Source organism: Pieris brassicae, chromosome 8, assembly GCF_905147105.1.
Source record: "Pieris brassicae chromosome 8, ilPieBrab1.1, whole genome shotgun sequence".
NCBI classification, from domain to species: domain Eukaryota; kingdom Metazoa; phylum Arthropoda; class Insecta; order Lepidoptera; family Pieridae; genus Pieris; species Pieris brassicae.
This window is the reverse complement of record NC_059672.1, coordinates 6,200,614-6,218,465: the sequence shown is the minus strand read 5'-3', so window position 1 is coordinate 6,218,465 and position 17,852 is coordinate 6,200,614. Positions and strand designations below refer to the sequence as shown.

At 33.2% G+C, this 17,852-nt stretch overlaps 1 long non-coding RNA gene across 1 annotated transcript; it reads right to left on the bottom strand.

The window, feature by feature from the left end:
* Positions 1-15,631: 15,631 nt before the first annotated feature.
* LOC123713762 lies at positions 15,632-17,262 on the bottom strand. Its single transcript, XR_006754232.1, has 2 exons — positions 17,133-17,262; positions 15,632-16,377 (listed from the first exon to the last, which is right to left on the bottom strand). It is a non-coding gene; the product is annotated as an uncharacterized LOC123713762 (long non-coding RNA).
* Positions 17,263-17,852: the final 590 nt, after the last annotated feature.

The window sequence follows — 17,852 nt, the reverse complement described above, 5'->3', positions numbered from 1 at the left end:
GGTTACCTTGTGATGAGTAGTGGCTTCAACGAGCGATTCTCATCCATGAGGTCGTAGGTTCGATCCCCAGTTATGTATCAATGCCCATTTAACATTCGTTCGAACGCTGAAGTAAAACATCGTGAGGAAACCTTACCTAAGACCAAAGTAGTCAACGGCGTGTGGTCAGGTACAGGAGGCTGATCTTGCCTGTTACATTGACAAATGATTATGAAGCAGATACATAAATCTAAGGGCCAGGACTAAAAAAAGTTGTAGTTGTAGTCAAATTGATTTCTATTGTGATGAAAAGAGACGGATAAATACTTTATAGCACAATTAAGACTTCAGGTTTTATTAAAAAGGTTGTCTTCCCCATTGGGTCCAGTTTTGAGACACCAGTTCCGTGAAAATTACAATCAATCAAGATTATTTAATGAATAGTAACAGAAAAATTAATGTTAATCAAAGTGTTTAGTTCAACACTCATATAAAGTTGTTGTTAGCCACGACAGAGATAGGGTGTGATCTCTGGTGACTTCAATCACCACTGAGCTTCCCATCCTCCATGCAATTGTCTCTGTGATCCGAGGCCGAGGTTCTTCTTACAAAAGACGGCCGTAGAAAACTCGGTCGGCTAAACTGCGCTCACAAACAGCACTGATCTGTGAAGTTCCGTTTAACGGACAGTGAGAAAACCATTATTCAAAAATTCAAAATCATTTATTCATATAGGTAACACAATGTACCCTTATGAAAGAAAGTCAGAAAAATAAATGTATATAAAATGCTTCTAATTTTACATTTACTGCCTTTTCTCAAATCATAGGTGTAGAACGGAAGAGAAGAACTCTCCGCCACTCTTTTTAATCGCCAAGTTTTTTGTTTTACACAGGGTTTGTAAGGAGCTGCAACCATTACACTATGTTCCACATGACATCTTAAGTAATGAATAATAATAATATAAAAAAAATCCTCTATCAGCAGGAGGCATGGTGAAATACTAGCACGCACTTACATTCTCGTGGGAACAACACGCTATATAATAGGTAATAGCTAGTCATTGATATTCAGAATTCCATCTCATGTAAGAATCTACTGTTACTTATTAGCAATACTTTGACGCAGATAATTAACAAAAACATATTGAACGAAGCTTTTTGTGTGAGATCATTAACCCGGAAGAGAAAGATTGACGAACTCAAAATAGATGAATATTTGACAAGCGTTGTAACAGTGTGAAAATACACCTGTCGTTGGAACAGTTTTTTTGTGCACCTACGCGTAATTGTCTAGACATACCGGTTTCCTTACGTTTTCACCGAGCGATGAACGGCATAAAAGGAGACACATAGTGGAACCATGACTCGAACTCATTGCCTTAAGAAGCGTACTCTGACCCACTAAGCTATCAAATATGCACCGCAATACTGACGGCTACTTTCTTATTACATCATAAGATAAACCATTAATTAAGCGTTTTTAGGAGACTCTTAGCCGTAAAAGTTAGAGCCTTAAGGGGGAGCTCAAACAGCATGGTATCGGTAATAGAGGAAAGACTCGTTTACGCTTACGTGGGTTATTGCAATGGACTGCATATGCACTTTTAAATTTTATTAATGTACTTTAGAGAGAACCTACATATATAATATTTAGGACAATTTGTAACTGATACAATAAGAAACATATGGACTTAGCTTGAATAAATAAATAATTTTATTAATTAATATTACAAAATAATAATAATCCAAAAATTTTAATAAATTATTTTTTTCTTTCAAGACGATGTGAAATCCACTCGCTAAATCTTGAATCTTTTAAGAGCAAACAAGATGAGAAGCGAGCGTTCTTTTTTCTACATAGATCTTCGTGAACTGTCTACTAAGTTACCTAATTAAAAATTATACGAATATATCCAATACATAATATCGTTCAAGCTTAAGGACGTTTTTTACACATTTCCTTTGTAATTATTGCTTTTTTTAATAAACGTTACATCATGATAATGTAATCAATTTCTAATAGCTTTTGTTTCTAATTTATTTTAAATTTAACTTCATCGATTCGTTATCAAATTTATATCTACTTACTGTACGGAAATTAACTTGTAAATAAATTAACTATTTCTTGTCAATAAAGCTATAATATTCAGTTCATTCATTTTTACTTTAAACAATAGCCTACATTTTTAATCGACTTGTCTAAATGTTCATAAAGATGTTGTTTACATTTTAAAAAACTCCCTTTGAACAATCGCTGAAAAGCGCTCGAAACGTCGAATTATATAAATAATGTAATATCGAGTTTATATGCGTTTATTTTAATACTGAAATCAATTAATAAAATAGTAGTAGTTGAAGAATATTTGGTTTATTGAAATATTAAACTTATATACATTCAGGTATAGTAAAAATAACACATTTAAAAACCTACACGTTCAATTAAACGAGCTCTTTTGTAGAATTTAATTATTTTTATTTATTAATTTACAGCCTTATATCAGAATTACAAAATATATCCATTATAACTGTTGTTTTTCTTAATCTTTCTTATTGTTCTGCTGCTGTGTGCCTACGGGCAAAGGCCTCCTCCATTGTCCTCTAGTTTTATTTATTAAACACTAATTTAATCCAGGTTTTTCCAGCTTTTCCATGATTTCATCAACCCACCTTTTAAATTGCCTATCTCTCTTTCTTTTATGGCCTCTTGGTTGCCATAGTGTTACAATTTTACTCCATTTATCTGCTCCTCTTATGGTATGTCCAGCCCATTTCCATTTTAGTTGTTTTATTTTATATGTAAGAATTTAATTATAATTTTATTCCTAGTCATTACAATTTTAATTGATATAATCTTATTACAGTAATTTTAGTTGCTTTAATCCACTTTTTTGTTTAAAATAACCGAAGGATAAAGAAGAATTCGATGGCAATGATGGTGCAGGGCGCGTTTTTCAATGGCCAATTTAGACGTTCATAAGATTTCATATTACGAGTAATAGATGTTATTTGATGGGCCTTGGTTTTATAGTAAATTTTTTGCGCCTTTCAAAAAGTGATCGCAGAAAATACAAAGGTAATATTGCTTTATTGCAGCCGAGCAGTGTTGGCCTAGTGGCTGTGGATTTAGCGTGCGACTGTCATCCCTCAGGTCGTAGGTTCGATCTCTAGATAGCCATACGACTTAGGAACGCCTTCTTAACCAACTTTATTTGTTTGTTTTACTCTTAAAACCCGGTACGATATTTTGTTTCACTGCAAATCGAACTTAAAGGAATACATATACGAAGTACTGTATACATTCAAATATGTACTTGACTTACATTTACCTATGATTGATTAAAATAAACTACAATAATTTAAATGTAAATTACAACATTTTTTACATCGATAGGAAATTACATCGACAGTACAATTTCCTCTCAGCGGAATTAACAACAGTTTCGCTTCAGCTTCAATTAATTTATCTCCCGGTTTAAATAATTAAATCTATAATCTGCGCGGTTTCAATCTAGTGCAACTCTCGGGCCTGTCTCAGTCCTGGTTCGAACCCTGGGTGGAAAGATTTTTCTTTCTATATGCGGCATATAGAGATCTTTGATGCTCATCACCAATGATATCCTGAAGGTGTTGATTACAAAGAACAAGCATGTCCTTAAACGTTGGTGCCCTGTCCATGCACCACATACATATGTGCATACGAGTCTTTTGGTTTTGTTTTCTAACCAATACTAACATAGCAACTAAGACCAAATTGATACTTTTTTTAATAATAGGGATGCATATGAAACTACGGGTCGCCGAATAAGGGCAGTCATCACAGCACATGGAAACCGATTTTAGTGGGTGCGTTCCCAGCCTTTGTGGTAGGAGTTCACTCTTTCTATAAACAATTGGAGATCGTATCTCCCAGGGAAGACCCCCACCTATACACATGGATATATTATTGGATACAGTGGATACAGAAAGGCCAGAGCAGGGCGTACTAGAGGAAAATGGTGGAGGCCTACGTCTAGAATTGGACCAAATAAAGAGACTAATGATAATGATGAACATAATGTAAAATCCAGAAGTTATTATTATGTGTCCGGACTGCGAGGGAAAATCGACTCTGCATCAAGCCCAAAAATCGACGGCGTGTCAGGTCAATTTAACCTCGTCTGTCATTTTTGATATACTTGCTGCAGTCAATTAGTGAATCTAACTTCATAACAATAAGGGCAATAATCACACGCAGTCTGCTTGCATTACATAGCTTGTGGCTAATTAATATGGTTGCAAACATTGAAATGAAATGCGAATAACATCGTTATGAGTTTTGCATTTGTCCGAACGGTAATCACGACGAAATGATGGAAAATCTCATGCAATTTGTAACTTATTGAGTGCTGGCTAATGAAAATAACTGAAGAGTAAAACGAAAAATAGCACGGTACAGTGTATCTGCGAATTATCTCTTCTAAATTCGAAAATAGTGAATAGTTTTTAGCGGCTTATTTACTTTACCTATAGTTGGGATATTTACAGCGCCTATATCATTTGAATAACGAATAGCCATTTATTCAGTCTACGTCACTTTTTTATCAATGGTTTTTATTTAAAATATATTAGAGACGCTATAATAAAGACTTTTGTATATAAGCTCAAATAAGTTATCTATGGTAGTCGGTAACATTGGAACCCCTTCCAATAATAAGACAACGATTGCACGGAAAGGGAATTCAGGACATTTTAAAAATCGAACTCGGAGTAAATAAAGATTTCGTATTTCAAATATAGGACAAAGTCTTCGAAAATACTTTTTAACCTTCAAGAATCAGCTACAGATAAGTCAAAGACACGTTTTGGAGGAAACTGAGGAGCGAATGAACTATGTCATCTGTCAAAAAGTTTTCGTATAAGTTGCACATAATGGTTCTTTACCAGTAACGAAATTCAATAATGAAAATAAACTATGTCTACAAGCTATATAATGTAAATCATCAGTTAAAATATCAAAGTTGCATGGAAAAATATAATATATAACAGTTTATGATTATTCCTAATAGGTATGATTTGAACGTGAGGTTTTCCAATGCATCATAAAGATTTAGATAAGAGTTATATCATATTGTGACTTATTCAATGTTGCCAACATTGTAATGAAACATAGTATTTATAGTAAAATTTATCTTACCTAACGGCGCTACGACCCTTTATCGTTCATCCTCCGTCTTGGCGACGATTTATGGATTTAATATAGATAGTTTTACGTCGTTGATATGTAATTTTTCCAAAATTTTTACCTTTATAAATCCTATAAGAAATAATGAATCCAAGTACATACGTATTATAAATGTTTAGAGACGGCTATAATCTAAATTAGTCGGTCATTGTAGATTTAATTTGATCCAAAGTGTGTGATGTTTGAAGTTAAATCATTAATATATTTTGATCCTTCACAATAATTTCAATGGTTGAATCTAAATAAACAATATAAATTCCTCGATACAAAAAAAACACAAAGTCACCTCTAACTTTTGTCTTATTTCGTTTTTATTCGTTGGCCACGAATTTATGAAGACAAAAGTTAATTATATTATAGCACATTACTTTGGCCGAGAGCTGTTACTAGGGATTTTATTAAATATTATATAGTTAACGACTAATTTAAATAAAAAGGCGTTTACTTCTTTTTTGTTCCGCAATACACAGTGTATTGTCATATTTCATTAGTCAGTAGCCCTTGCTTCTTCCTTGAGACGAGAACACTAGGTTTCTTAGAGCCAGTGCTCGATATGATATTATAATTACCACGAGTAAAATTAAAGCATTACCAAAAATTTGTAAGAATGTATAATACGTAATAATTCAATTAAAAAAGAAGATTTAAATTAGCATACGATCATACGATTTTATTGAAAATGATACCAATATAATTGTTTTGCCACCGTTAGGTGTCAATAAAAGATAAAACAAATCAATTAATAGTAACTATGGTTAAAAATAATATACAAAAAAACTCTCTTATCATTTTTGCTAGCATAAAACAGTATCATCATTATCGAAATAACTGTTAGAATCGGTTTAGTAGTTATAGAGATGACTTGTACAAAAAAAAAATCGTTTTAAGTTTTTATAATATTTAGATAAAGATAATCTCGAAATCAGGTGAGTACATTTGCATACGCGGTGCTCCCTTTGTTATGGGTCTAGTCTTCTACGTGGGTAATCTGGCACTCCTTAAGTAAACCACATATTAATATTTTATCTACTTGTAGGTTGCAGTATATGCAACGTTCAAAATGCCCTCGAGTTTGTACTATAGATACGCGAACGTTGTGCCGCGGTGATTGCGTTTGTCACTAAAGCGCGGGTGAAATAATAAAATCTACTACGCGCTCTTAAATCTAATGAATGTTATGTACCTATCAAACTAATGGCACTTTAAAAATAAATAACGATAACCGGGACATTGAACTAATTTAGGATTTTTTCGCACAAGTAACAACGATGTATCCCAGAATGGTCTGTTTGATAGAATATGCAAGTATGTATTATAAATCTGTGTCTTATGTGTTTGTATGAATTCACAAAGTTCAATTTTTTGTCAATAAATTTAATTTATGTATACTGTATGTAATAATGTATAAAGTACTACTAGTTAATGTTAGTAAACCAGCACTGAAGATGTCACTAAAATACTGTGTACAGGTAATTGGACTTCAGGTTTACAAATGTTGTTTACTTTGTAGTAACATTATGTATTCACTCAATCTGTTGTCTGTTTCTGTACCGATCATGTACAAATAAAATAAGATAAAATAGGTAAAGAAAGATAAAATAGGACATTTGGTTACCATAGTGACTATTCTGTAATACCGTAGATAGCTTTAGTTTATGTTTTATTCTCTTATTCTATAATTAGGCCGTATATCTTCTGTTTCTGTACCGATCATGTACAAATAAAATAAGATAAAATAGGTAAAGAAAGATAAAATAGGACATTTGGTTACCATAGTGACTATTCTGTAATACCGTAGATAGCTTTAGTTTATGTTTTATTCTCTTATTCTATAATAAGGCCGTATATCTTCAAATAGTTCATATAAAAACTTTTTCATCCCGAAACCTATTCATTCACAAGCACATTATGGTGAATAATTTTAATATTAAAAATAAAACGCAGTGAATTTTATTAATATTCAGTACAATTTCAGTATTTATCAAAGGCTGTCGTTGTACCGTGAACTTAATGAACTTGTAATGAAAAAGTTGAATTTCCTCTGAAATATATTTTTAATACTTTTAATTTGTGGAGTATGAAAAGAAAATAAGTGCTTTTGAAAAATAATATGTATATTGAAGGTTTTGATTAATACGTATTAACTTATTTTACAGTTAAATAAACAAAATGTAAAGCTATGAAATATAAATTACTATTAACACGGAATATACGAATTGCGTTGGAAGGATTTTGATCGATTTGTCTAAGAATACGTGTTTCAACTTCAGGTCTTCCTTATAGAAAAGTCTCTGTCTTAAGAAGTTACGGTAGGTACAAGACTGGTAAAAAGTAACCTACTATAATTACACGTGCCTTCACTTGGCATATTACGATCTGGCCTTAAGATTAATAAATAAGTCAGTGTTATTTAACATAAAGTGTCTAATACTTACAATCTCTATTAAGGGGGAATCACTCTATGCTTGTGTTTATCACTATTTAGCACTTTAGACTACGGTGGACTAACACTAATTCAAATGTTCTTGTCATGGTGGAGCCTTCAAACATGCTATAATGACGTTTTAAAAATTTAATAGATTGATAAAACCAATCGTACGGTAAGTGCGTTAGTGCGTGGTATGCTTTCGCTCCGGTCCATCGGAGGATGGAAGTTATGGATTAGAGTGCACCTGTCTCTGCACACAGTTGTGAATTACCATATCTGCCCCGCACAGGGTTTAATAGAGATATGTCTTTGGGTGAATCGGCCTGGAGTGAAACGGGATAACAATAACTAATATTGTTAATAATAAAGCCTTTTTTATTTCCATTTCAAATTTATTTATTTATACGTTTTAAAACAATTTGTATACCTAAAAATACAATAAACTATGACATCACAAACTTAATACACATACACACCAATTATATTGGAACATAAGTAATTTATCAAAGGAAAAAATTAAAACAAACAAACACAAAATAAAAATTAATAATAACTAAAACTAAAAGATAAAAAATACAATAAAAATAACAATAATAACCTAAACTAAATGAAAACTTAAACCTCATTAAGAGTTTGATAAACAAGGTTACGGTAACTTGCCGGTCTTGTAAAACATCAATATTTTCATCGATATTAGTAATCAAGTTGTAAGAGCGAGATAGCCTATTCACAGGACTATTCAAAGTAGCAGATAAGTAGCAATGTTAATAGTAGTGTAATTTACTAATAGCTAGATGTTAATAGTAATACGTTTGCTGCCTGTTTATATGGAGCCTCTTCGGCCTCCTCAAATACTTTCCAGATATTTTGTTGGTTTAAATGGTTTCATTAAAGACGGCGTAAGTTAAGGGTAACGCACTTCTGCCTATATGAAAAAACATTTCTAAGGAATAATATAGGATTATCTATGGTGCAATTTTGTCTTAATAACAACGTGCCTCTTATCTGTGGCGTCAATAAACGTTTTGACCTATTCATACAGTTCACTTTGTGTACTATCTATATATAAGAATGAGATTAAATTAAAAAATCTAATATACAAATTTCTTGTGCCACATTGTTCTTTTCCGTACTCCACCGAAACATATTCAGTAAGTCTGAGAATCTTTCAAACCCCTATCTGATTAGGGGTGTCCACCCCAATTTTTTATTATTTTTTATTTGGCATTAAAAAATACATACAACTCTAAATTTTCACTCTACTCTCGGCAATTATTTTTTTCTACTCTAGAAATTATTTACATGGCAAAACAACGTTTGCCAGGTCAGCTAGTAATATATAAAATATAAGATTGTATTATTATATTATTGCTTTTTGATATATTAATTTATGTTAGCAGTACTAATGTCATGATAATAAGAACATCTGTAAACTTGTGATGTATAGAAAAATGTACAATATACATACATATATATCATGTGAATATAATTTATTAAAATATAGTATAGTCTTTGTATATAAAAATGATACTTTTATTATCCTTTCAACCCTCAGCGTATGAAGTTTTACTAGTGGACATTCCTAGCATTTTTCAACCATTTGTCTTGAAAAATTTTTTTTCTTAAAGTACGGTCTGACACCATGAGGCCAATTTTTCGTCGTTGCAGATTCCTTACTGTTATTTGAAACATCACCACTAAGAATATACACAACTTAGATTAGCCTGGAGCCTTGGGGCCAGTACTGTCTAACCACTGGGTTAGACTGTTTCAGGATCTTCCCTTCAAGCCAGAGGAAGAGCAGCTATAGCATCCATTATTCACAAACCTACGGTTTAAGTTTTTTCATTGCGATGATGGTTTCCCAGCCAACGCTAAACGCTTGCCCATCTTAGGTTTGAGAATCGCACATCACTAGTACTAGTGGATGACTTGTCACGCTCACACAACATTTAAAAAAATGATACTGATTATAAGACTGAACCTGGCATTGAATCTATTACTTTCATATCCTGTCTAGAGCTTTCACGCTAATAAAATCTCAACATGTCCCCAGAAATAGTTGACAATATATCACAAATTACAAAGTAACAGCGCAAACATATCTCCACATGATATGAATTTTAAACTTCATCCAACATTGTACCGCTGTTATCGACTCGTGTATGAACAGCTCTGTAAATATGATCATATAAATTTTTACTTTGAATTGATAGATTATATTGCAATGTTTCTAATTAGGTACTAGTCAGTCAAGCCTGCGTCACGGTTAGGTTTGCGCGATTATAATGATTTAATCGAAATATGTTTTGTTTCTTGTCTTGTTCACGTGTAAAAACACGTGCAGCCCGTTTGTAAGCTAGTTACGAAAAAATACGAAAATTTACGTGACGGTGGAACATAATACACCCATTATACATGAAATTTTGTATTAATATACTTTCAATATGTTTCACAAAATTGCATACTTATTTTCATATTTTCATTTCATATACTAATTATAATTTAATTTCCAAGGGAATATGTCTACTACTAAGCTCGTATGCTTACGTATACTATCTTATTATTAAGTAAATCGAGCTATATTGAACCATGTCCTTTTTTAAAGTGTTATGTTTTGGATAAAGAATATTTAAAATTCGTGACACGTTCAACATCGTTCGGCGTAGTTTAAACATTGATGAAAAATGCTGCATATACATTTTTGGATCGTGATAGGTTTGATTGGCATATTTTAAACTGATACTGGCTGAACGAATGTTATAAAAAGGAATACAGCTCTCGTTCTCAAATTTGTGCAATTGTTTTTTTGAAGTTTCCCGTTGACATACGTCGATTTTTGGATCTTACACCATAAGAAGAAGTGATTGCGCAATTCACCTCAGAGTCACCCGACTAGGACAGCGTAACTGATTTGATGAAACACCTTAAATCACTTAAAAGTTAATTAAGCCATTTATTCATAAACACAAAATCACTTTTAACAAAGGTTACTTGACCTCGTCTTTCATTAAGGTAATTATTTACGCTTCACGGCACATTTTTTTATATAAAGGGCCCTGCTCTCAGACATTATTTGACATTACGATCAGACTAACTTAAGAATATTAAATAATTTAACTACCTATTCGGCAAACAACTATATTTAACCTAAGAAAGTGTCCAATATCACTACTTACAGTCTCTATTGTTGGGCCTCTTCCAGCTCGTAATGCAGAATGTCGTTTTAAAGAAGGGAACAATAGATTTGGTAAATATTCTTTATTTTCACACTAATTTAGACTTAACGATTTGTGTGACATTATCTAATCGTTTCCCAAAATAGAATGCCCACCCTAAACTCCGATCTAACGACGGAACCTAGCTCCGCGCTTGGTTGTTCCGCCCTTAACATATTAACGCCCGAGAGAACGCGAAATTTTCCCGCATCGATACTCGAGAAAATCCAATCAATCGTGGGGCTTGAATAAAATTGTTATTTACGAAAATATATTAAACATACTTCTATTTTATCTACTTGGAGTACTCATAATTTATTATATTAATAATACAAATCCTCTATTTATTAAATTACGTAACATAACAAACTTGTATTTATAGTCTAAATCACCGGATATTGTTGTATAAAGTATAAATAATCGTAGACCAAGCGGTTTCTATGATTGGCTAGCGCCTTCGCGGTAAATATTGAGGTCAACCGTGAGGCTTATAATAGAAGTGTTATTTATATTCTAATTAATTAATCCAATAAGTATATATAAACTGTATATATATATAAACTAACTTACGTATTGTGTATAAATATTAATTATGGTAGATACAGTAACGTATTCGTTATACAATTCGAGAAATCTATCCTATCAGTATTAAGGGGAAATTTCGTTCTTGTGTACTATTTTTTCCACTTAACACTGTTTAGTACTACGTGTAGTTACGTGTAGCTACGTTAGTTACGTGCATTCATGCTCATTCACTAATTCAAATGGTTTGTTACAAGATATAAATATTAACTCAAAGCATGGTGTAACAGGCGGTCTTATAACGGTGATCACTTCCAGGCGACGTGTAATAAGGTCGTTTTATGCATTAGTTTCAATTTCATGTAAAAGTGAGATTGTTCTATCATTGATATCGAACTGCTGTTGATTTTCAATTCCCTTCAAGGTACAATCAGATGCAATTGATTTCGCTCGCAAGAATATTCTGTTCTGACGTTCTGTTATTAGATTATATCATAATAATCAAAGAGAGTGATGAGTGAGAGATAAAGTAAAAAACGGGCGATCCGAAAAAAATCCAAGATTCGTCAGTTCAGGCCCTTCAGCATATTCTAGCCAATCTGTTTAGTGGCATAAATTAAAAAAGAAGTGGAGATAAAAAATCTATTCATTTTTTACAACATCTAGGGACAGATATGTTCAACAAGATATGAGGTGAGTCCAACATTGCAAAGTTTATAAAGTAACATAGCACTACGAAAATGAAGACAATAATTGAAAATAATTTTGATTTATACTCAAACATCACACATGTTAAAATGAGACCAATACATACTTATGAAAACATGTTATACAAATTACATGAGAACTTAAGAAGGCGCAGCGCTAACCAGATCCATGCAACTTCCTCACAATCGAGTGTCGCAATGTCGCAGCACAACTCCGGGGAAGTTTTGTATCGAAGAAATCGCTTGTGTTGATTACACAAATAGCAATTAGGTACGAATAAAAGCAAAAATAAACAATAATACTAGTAAATCAGCAGCCTGATACAAATGATTGAACAGTCTCGCCAAAGCAGTGACTACGATTTTATTACATTGTATTTATTACCTCCTTAATCCTTTTGTTTTGCGCTTAAATAAATACAGATAATAGTTTATTGTCTTTAGATAATAGACACATGTTATCTGTAGTACGTGGGTAACACTGAAAATATTTAGAACTAGCCAGTTAGAAACATTGCTAATGAACTTTTTTGAATTTCAAATTTAGAACTCTTTGGTAACCTAATATTTAGTATATTGCTTTCATTTCTCATTTGTTTTTGTGAATTAGCGGCAAGTCTAAAACTCTTGGCACACGTGAAATTGAACATAAAGGGAGAACATTTATGGTCAATGATTTCTTATGACTTTCGTTGTGGGCTTACTCAACAAAGCTATGATAGGCTATGATGAGCATTTTTTAAAGGCACATTGACAACTTGTTCACTAAGACTATATTAATATATAGACAAGTTTCGAAAGTGGCAAAAATAGAATGGGGCTTACAGCCAGACGTCACTACAGCCCTATACATGCAGTGATTCAGCCTATATTCCTGTACACCCGCGGCTGTGTGGGCGCAAGCAGTAGAAAAAGATTTATTAAAATGAAACTAGATCGCATGACAAGAGGCTTCGCATAAAAAATAGCAAAAACATACAAGACGAAAACTACCCCTAACGATACCCCCGGACCTTCCCGTTAAAGAGGCCGCGGCCACATACCTTGCGCGGAAGGGGATGTAACATATGACAAGATAGTAGAGACGCGCTGCCATACACTGAGCTCCCACACCCCACCAAAAGATTTAAAATAACTTACAAAAAACTGGGCGACCCGTCAGAAATCAATAACATTACTATGACGACATTATTTACAGACGGGAGCAAAACATCAGCGGGAGTGGGAGCGGCATGGACTGAGTGGCAAGACGGGACCGAGACGAATATTTTTATTCGTCTCGGTCCCGTGAGGCTGGCTCCGTACACGTTCATACCCAAGTTGTCGAGCTTCACCAGAACCTAGAAGAGAGCTATAAAAATGGTCGGTTCTGTTGACTGTGCGACATTTAAAAAGGCCTGGTGTGATGTGGAGCTCGAGACTGGCATGAGAGTATCCCGAGATGGGCTATCCGACATGTTGCTTAAGCATAGATCGCAGCTGGAAAAATTCTGCGGCAAGATTGTCAAATATGTCACTGACATTAATAGCACGACAGGTAACGCGGGTAGCAGCGGGCAGCGGGCTCCGACTCGCCGATAGGCTAGTATGTAGGGGTACCAGTTTATAAAAAAACCTGAGATATAAACATTATGAAATTGAGATATAAACTTTATTAAATTGAGATATAAACTTTATTCAATTGAGATATGTACTTTATTAACCTGAGATATGAACTTTATTAAATTGAGATATAAACATAATTAATTGAGTTATATACTTTAATCAATTGAGATATAAACTTTATTAACTTGAGATATAATCTTTATTAACTTGAGAAATAAGGTTATTAACCTGAGATATAAGAGTTGTCCTATGCAACAACCTTCTCGAAGGCGAAGTAAATATGGCCGCTATAGTGGTGCTTGATAATAATATCAGAATCACACAATTCCGGGCCCTCGCTACTCACTACCAACGTCGTTACGGCCCGATTAAGCACAGAGTGCTGGAACGTAGTAGTGGTTGCACATTACACCATGTCCACACGACATCTTAAGTAATAAATAATAATAAAATAAAGATTTGTCTAAGATTGTCAAAGATCCTCTAACAGCTGGAGGCATGGTGAAATAGGACACGCACTTATATTCTCGTGGGAACAACACGCAAATACATAGTCAAAATAACTAACATCACCGCATACACGAATTCAAGTACGACCAGTCACCACAAGTAGCACTCGTTTACGAGTATCACGCATGGCCAGCCATCGGCCCCCTCGCTCGCCACGACACAGCCCAGACGTCAACCATCTTACAACAACGTATTTTATATCTCAACCTAAATCGGACCATAAGTGCCAATCCCTTAACAGCGCTTGTTCCGAGTTTGCAGACTCCGAAGGTCCCTCGAGGATCACCATCGCGCTCTCTCACACTTTAGGGATTTAAAATGCTCTTCTGAAGAACGAAATAAGTCTTTGTCTTTTGTTGTATCACTGTTGAACAATGTCGATATTAGAGACAGCGTAAAAATGACTATTATAGTTAAGAGTGAGTAAAAAAAATTCTTCGAAAACAAATGATTCTTCAAATAAAGAAGTCTTCTTAACTGAAGAACTCTTTCGTCTCTTAGTATCGAAACTGGTTTACACTGTGATAAAAAAAAGAAATGGATGGTTGTTTTCGTTCAAACGTTGTATTAATAATAGGAAAAGGGAATAGATTATGTAATCTCAATTATCTATAAGTTATTTCCGTTATGTTAAAGTTCACAGAGCTAATTGGAACTCTTGTTTATATTGTTTTTTTGTTTACAAAATCTGTTCCGGTTTAAATATTTGTTTGATAAGATTGCAAATATTTTACTAATTACACTTAATTTCAAGAAATTTTGTGTTGCAATTGGCTTAGATCATCGTATTTGAAGTAATTCTAAACTTCAATGTTAAAAAGAACCATTTATATGAATATTCATAATAGAAATTGCGTTAAATGTGACGCACATATGTTACCATGCTATCTTATAATAAAACATACAAATATTTAACGACCTTGTCATCAATGTTAATTGCAGGTAATTTAAATATTTTATCACACTTGTATAATACAGGGCTGATTCAAAATAATTTAATTAAATCGAATTTAGAACCTTATTCGATGGTCATTTGTTTTTGCAAGAATCTACGACCTAGATATGTAGTAGATTCTTGCGTCTAAGACATGTCCGTTCCCTCAGGATGTTAGCCGTCAAAGAATGCGCGAATGCTTACTGCGCACATCGAAAGAGTAGCTTTATTAAGACTGTTTGATAAAAAATTGCTGTTATTCATGTTGAGAGGAGGAAAATAATTAATTATAACATCGGTAAACCGGACATTATATTTCAATTTAATTGTTAAAGTGAGATTGCTGTTATTCTAATTATCAACATTCTTAAGTCATTAAGAGGCACCTGTTAGAGAAAAATAAAATAAAATGCATTTTAATTATGTAAATAAAGTCACTCTATGAATCTCTTCCAAAGCTTATCTCTCACTAGGGACGCATAATCTTACAGTTAAAATACTCTCGCTAGTTAAAAACAAACAATTTTAAATTATTTATTAACGAATAACATCACTTTAAACATACAAATATGTAGCAAATATATTATATATCACATGACTGTTTATTTTTATACACATTTTATACAACTAATTTTCTTCTCTCTAAATTGAGAAGGTCAGCACTGTACTTCTAGCGTGACTCGTCGCTGATTCTTAATTACATTTGTGTACTATTATTTTTTGAATTTTTGTTATTATAGAAGTATTACCAGTTTAATCAATGGTGTTCCTCAGAACTCAATTTTTAGTAAAGACGCGTCCCTGAAGTCCATTCTCACAATCCTCTTTCTAGAGGATAACTACTTAAAGTAAATGGTCCCATCGCCACCTTTAAGTGAGGCTGATATTATTGATACCTCGGTAATCCGTAATGTATTCAATGGCTACTAAACTGTTATGTACAGTATAATACTTTTTTACATTTTGATATAAAGTTTCTCAATTAAATGTTTAATTTTGATGTATTGTCCTCTTCAACCTACTTCAACCTACTTCAACTCTCGATTAAAGTCTCAGCAACTTTCCTAGAGCTGGAGACAGTACTATAAAGATGGAAGAAGAGATACAAGAGCAGTCCAACGCAGACAATGAAGAAGAGAATACAGAAGCAGACGATACACTCGGAGACGTAGATTCGTATACGATCAGTCCGAGAGACACGATGTCCGGGGATGTCGACACTTGAGTAAGTCCACATGATTTTATGATTGACTGAAAAAACAGTTACTTCTTAGAACGAAACTTATTAGAACAATCAAGAGGTCACAGATAAAATAAAAGTTATTTTCTCATTTTCTCTATGTTAATTTTTTAGTCTAATCGGTCACCCGACATTCTGGGGTGGGCACTAGACCATACTGGGGTGGGACTGAACAACCCCCCCCCCTCTATTTATGCAGACGCGTATGCCTATACACATTACATTATTATTTTTGGCTTACGTGACATATAATATTACACTTATAACTAGTTTAAAATAAACACAATGAGGTTTTAAGACACTAGATCGTAGACCTTTAGATCCGTTTATAGTACAAATAAGAAAGATATTAAAAGGTTTTAATTGCCCAACAATGAAAGAAAAGTGTAAAATTCACTTTTACACTTATTCTGTCGTAAATATATAATATAATACTAGCGATTTGGATGGCACTAGGAAAATAAGCCCATACAACAAAAGATAATTAGAGTCATTTGTTAACACTAAATACTTGTAATGGTATTCGGTCTAAACGTAATATAAACTGTAAATAGCTATTTAATGTTTTGTCCCTATCACTCTCGTATCAATTCATAAATATAGAAACCAAAATCATTATTCATCTAACGAGAATTGCTTGTATATTTCTCGATTAGTTTTTTTTTATTATATGAATTAGAATGATATTAATTCAAGGTCGTATTCGTATTAATTTATATATTTATTCTTTAATAATAAACGTCTAAATATTTTAGTAATAACTCACCATTGTCCGATCCGATTTCATACACTACATCATATAGTTTATTTAACTCATTATTTTTCCAGTCACGATTTTCCGGTACTGAACGCCGCGTGCGCTCACCGCCGACTGATGTGTATGACTTTGATAAGAGTTATGACGGAATTATTTTATTTATGTCTGAACAGTGATCTTGTTTATACGCGATTTTGTCTACGTAGTAGTACTGATATCATTATTTTTTGAACCCATAGACATTGGCTTGGACCCATAGCTTTGGTATAATAATAAATACAAATTGATTTATTCATTATTAATACGCACTACATTGTATAAGATTTGGGAACCCTTTTCAGTAAAAAATATCTGTGTTAGGTAAGTGTAACTTACAATTTTAAGATGTATAACGATAAAAGTGAATATAACATTTTCAAAACATATTTATATACATTAAAAAAAACAATATCTCACTGCTGCAAGTTTAGAGTACAAACTCTTGAACTATGAGATAGATGTAAACAAAGAATAGAAAATAGACAGTATTTGAGACTTCAGAATTAGTGTTTTTGACGCATATAACGGTAAATTAATATATAAACAACCTATTATTTATTGGCGAGTGCAGTGTTGGCCTAGTGACTTCAGCATGCGACTCTCATCCCTGAGGCCGTGGGTCCGATCCCCGGTTGTGCACCAATGCATTTTCTTTCTATGTGTGCATTTAACATTAGCTCGAACGACGAA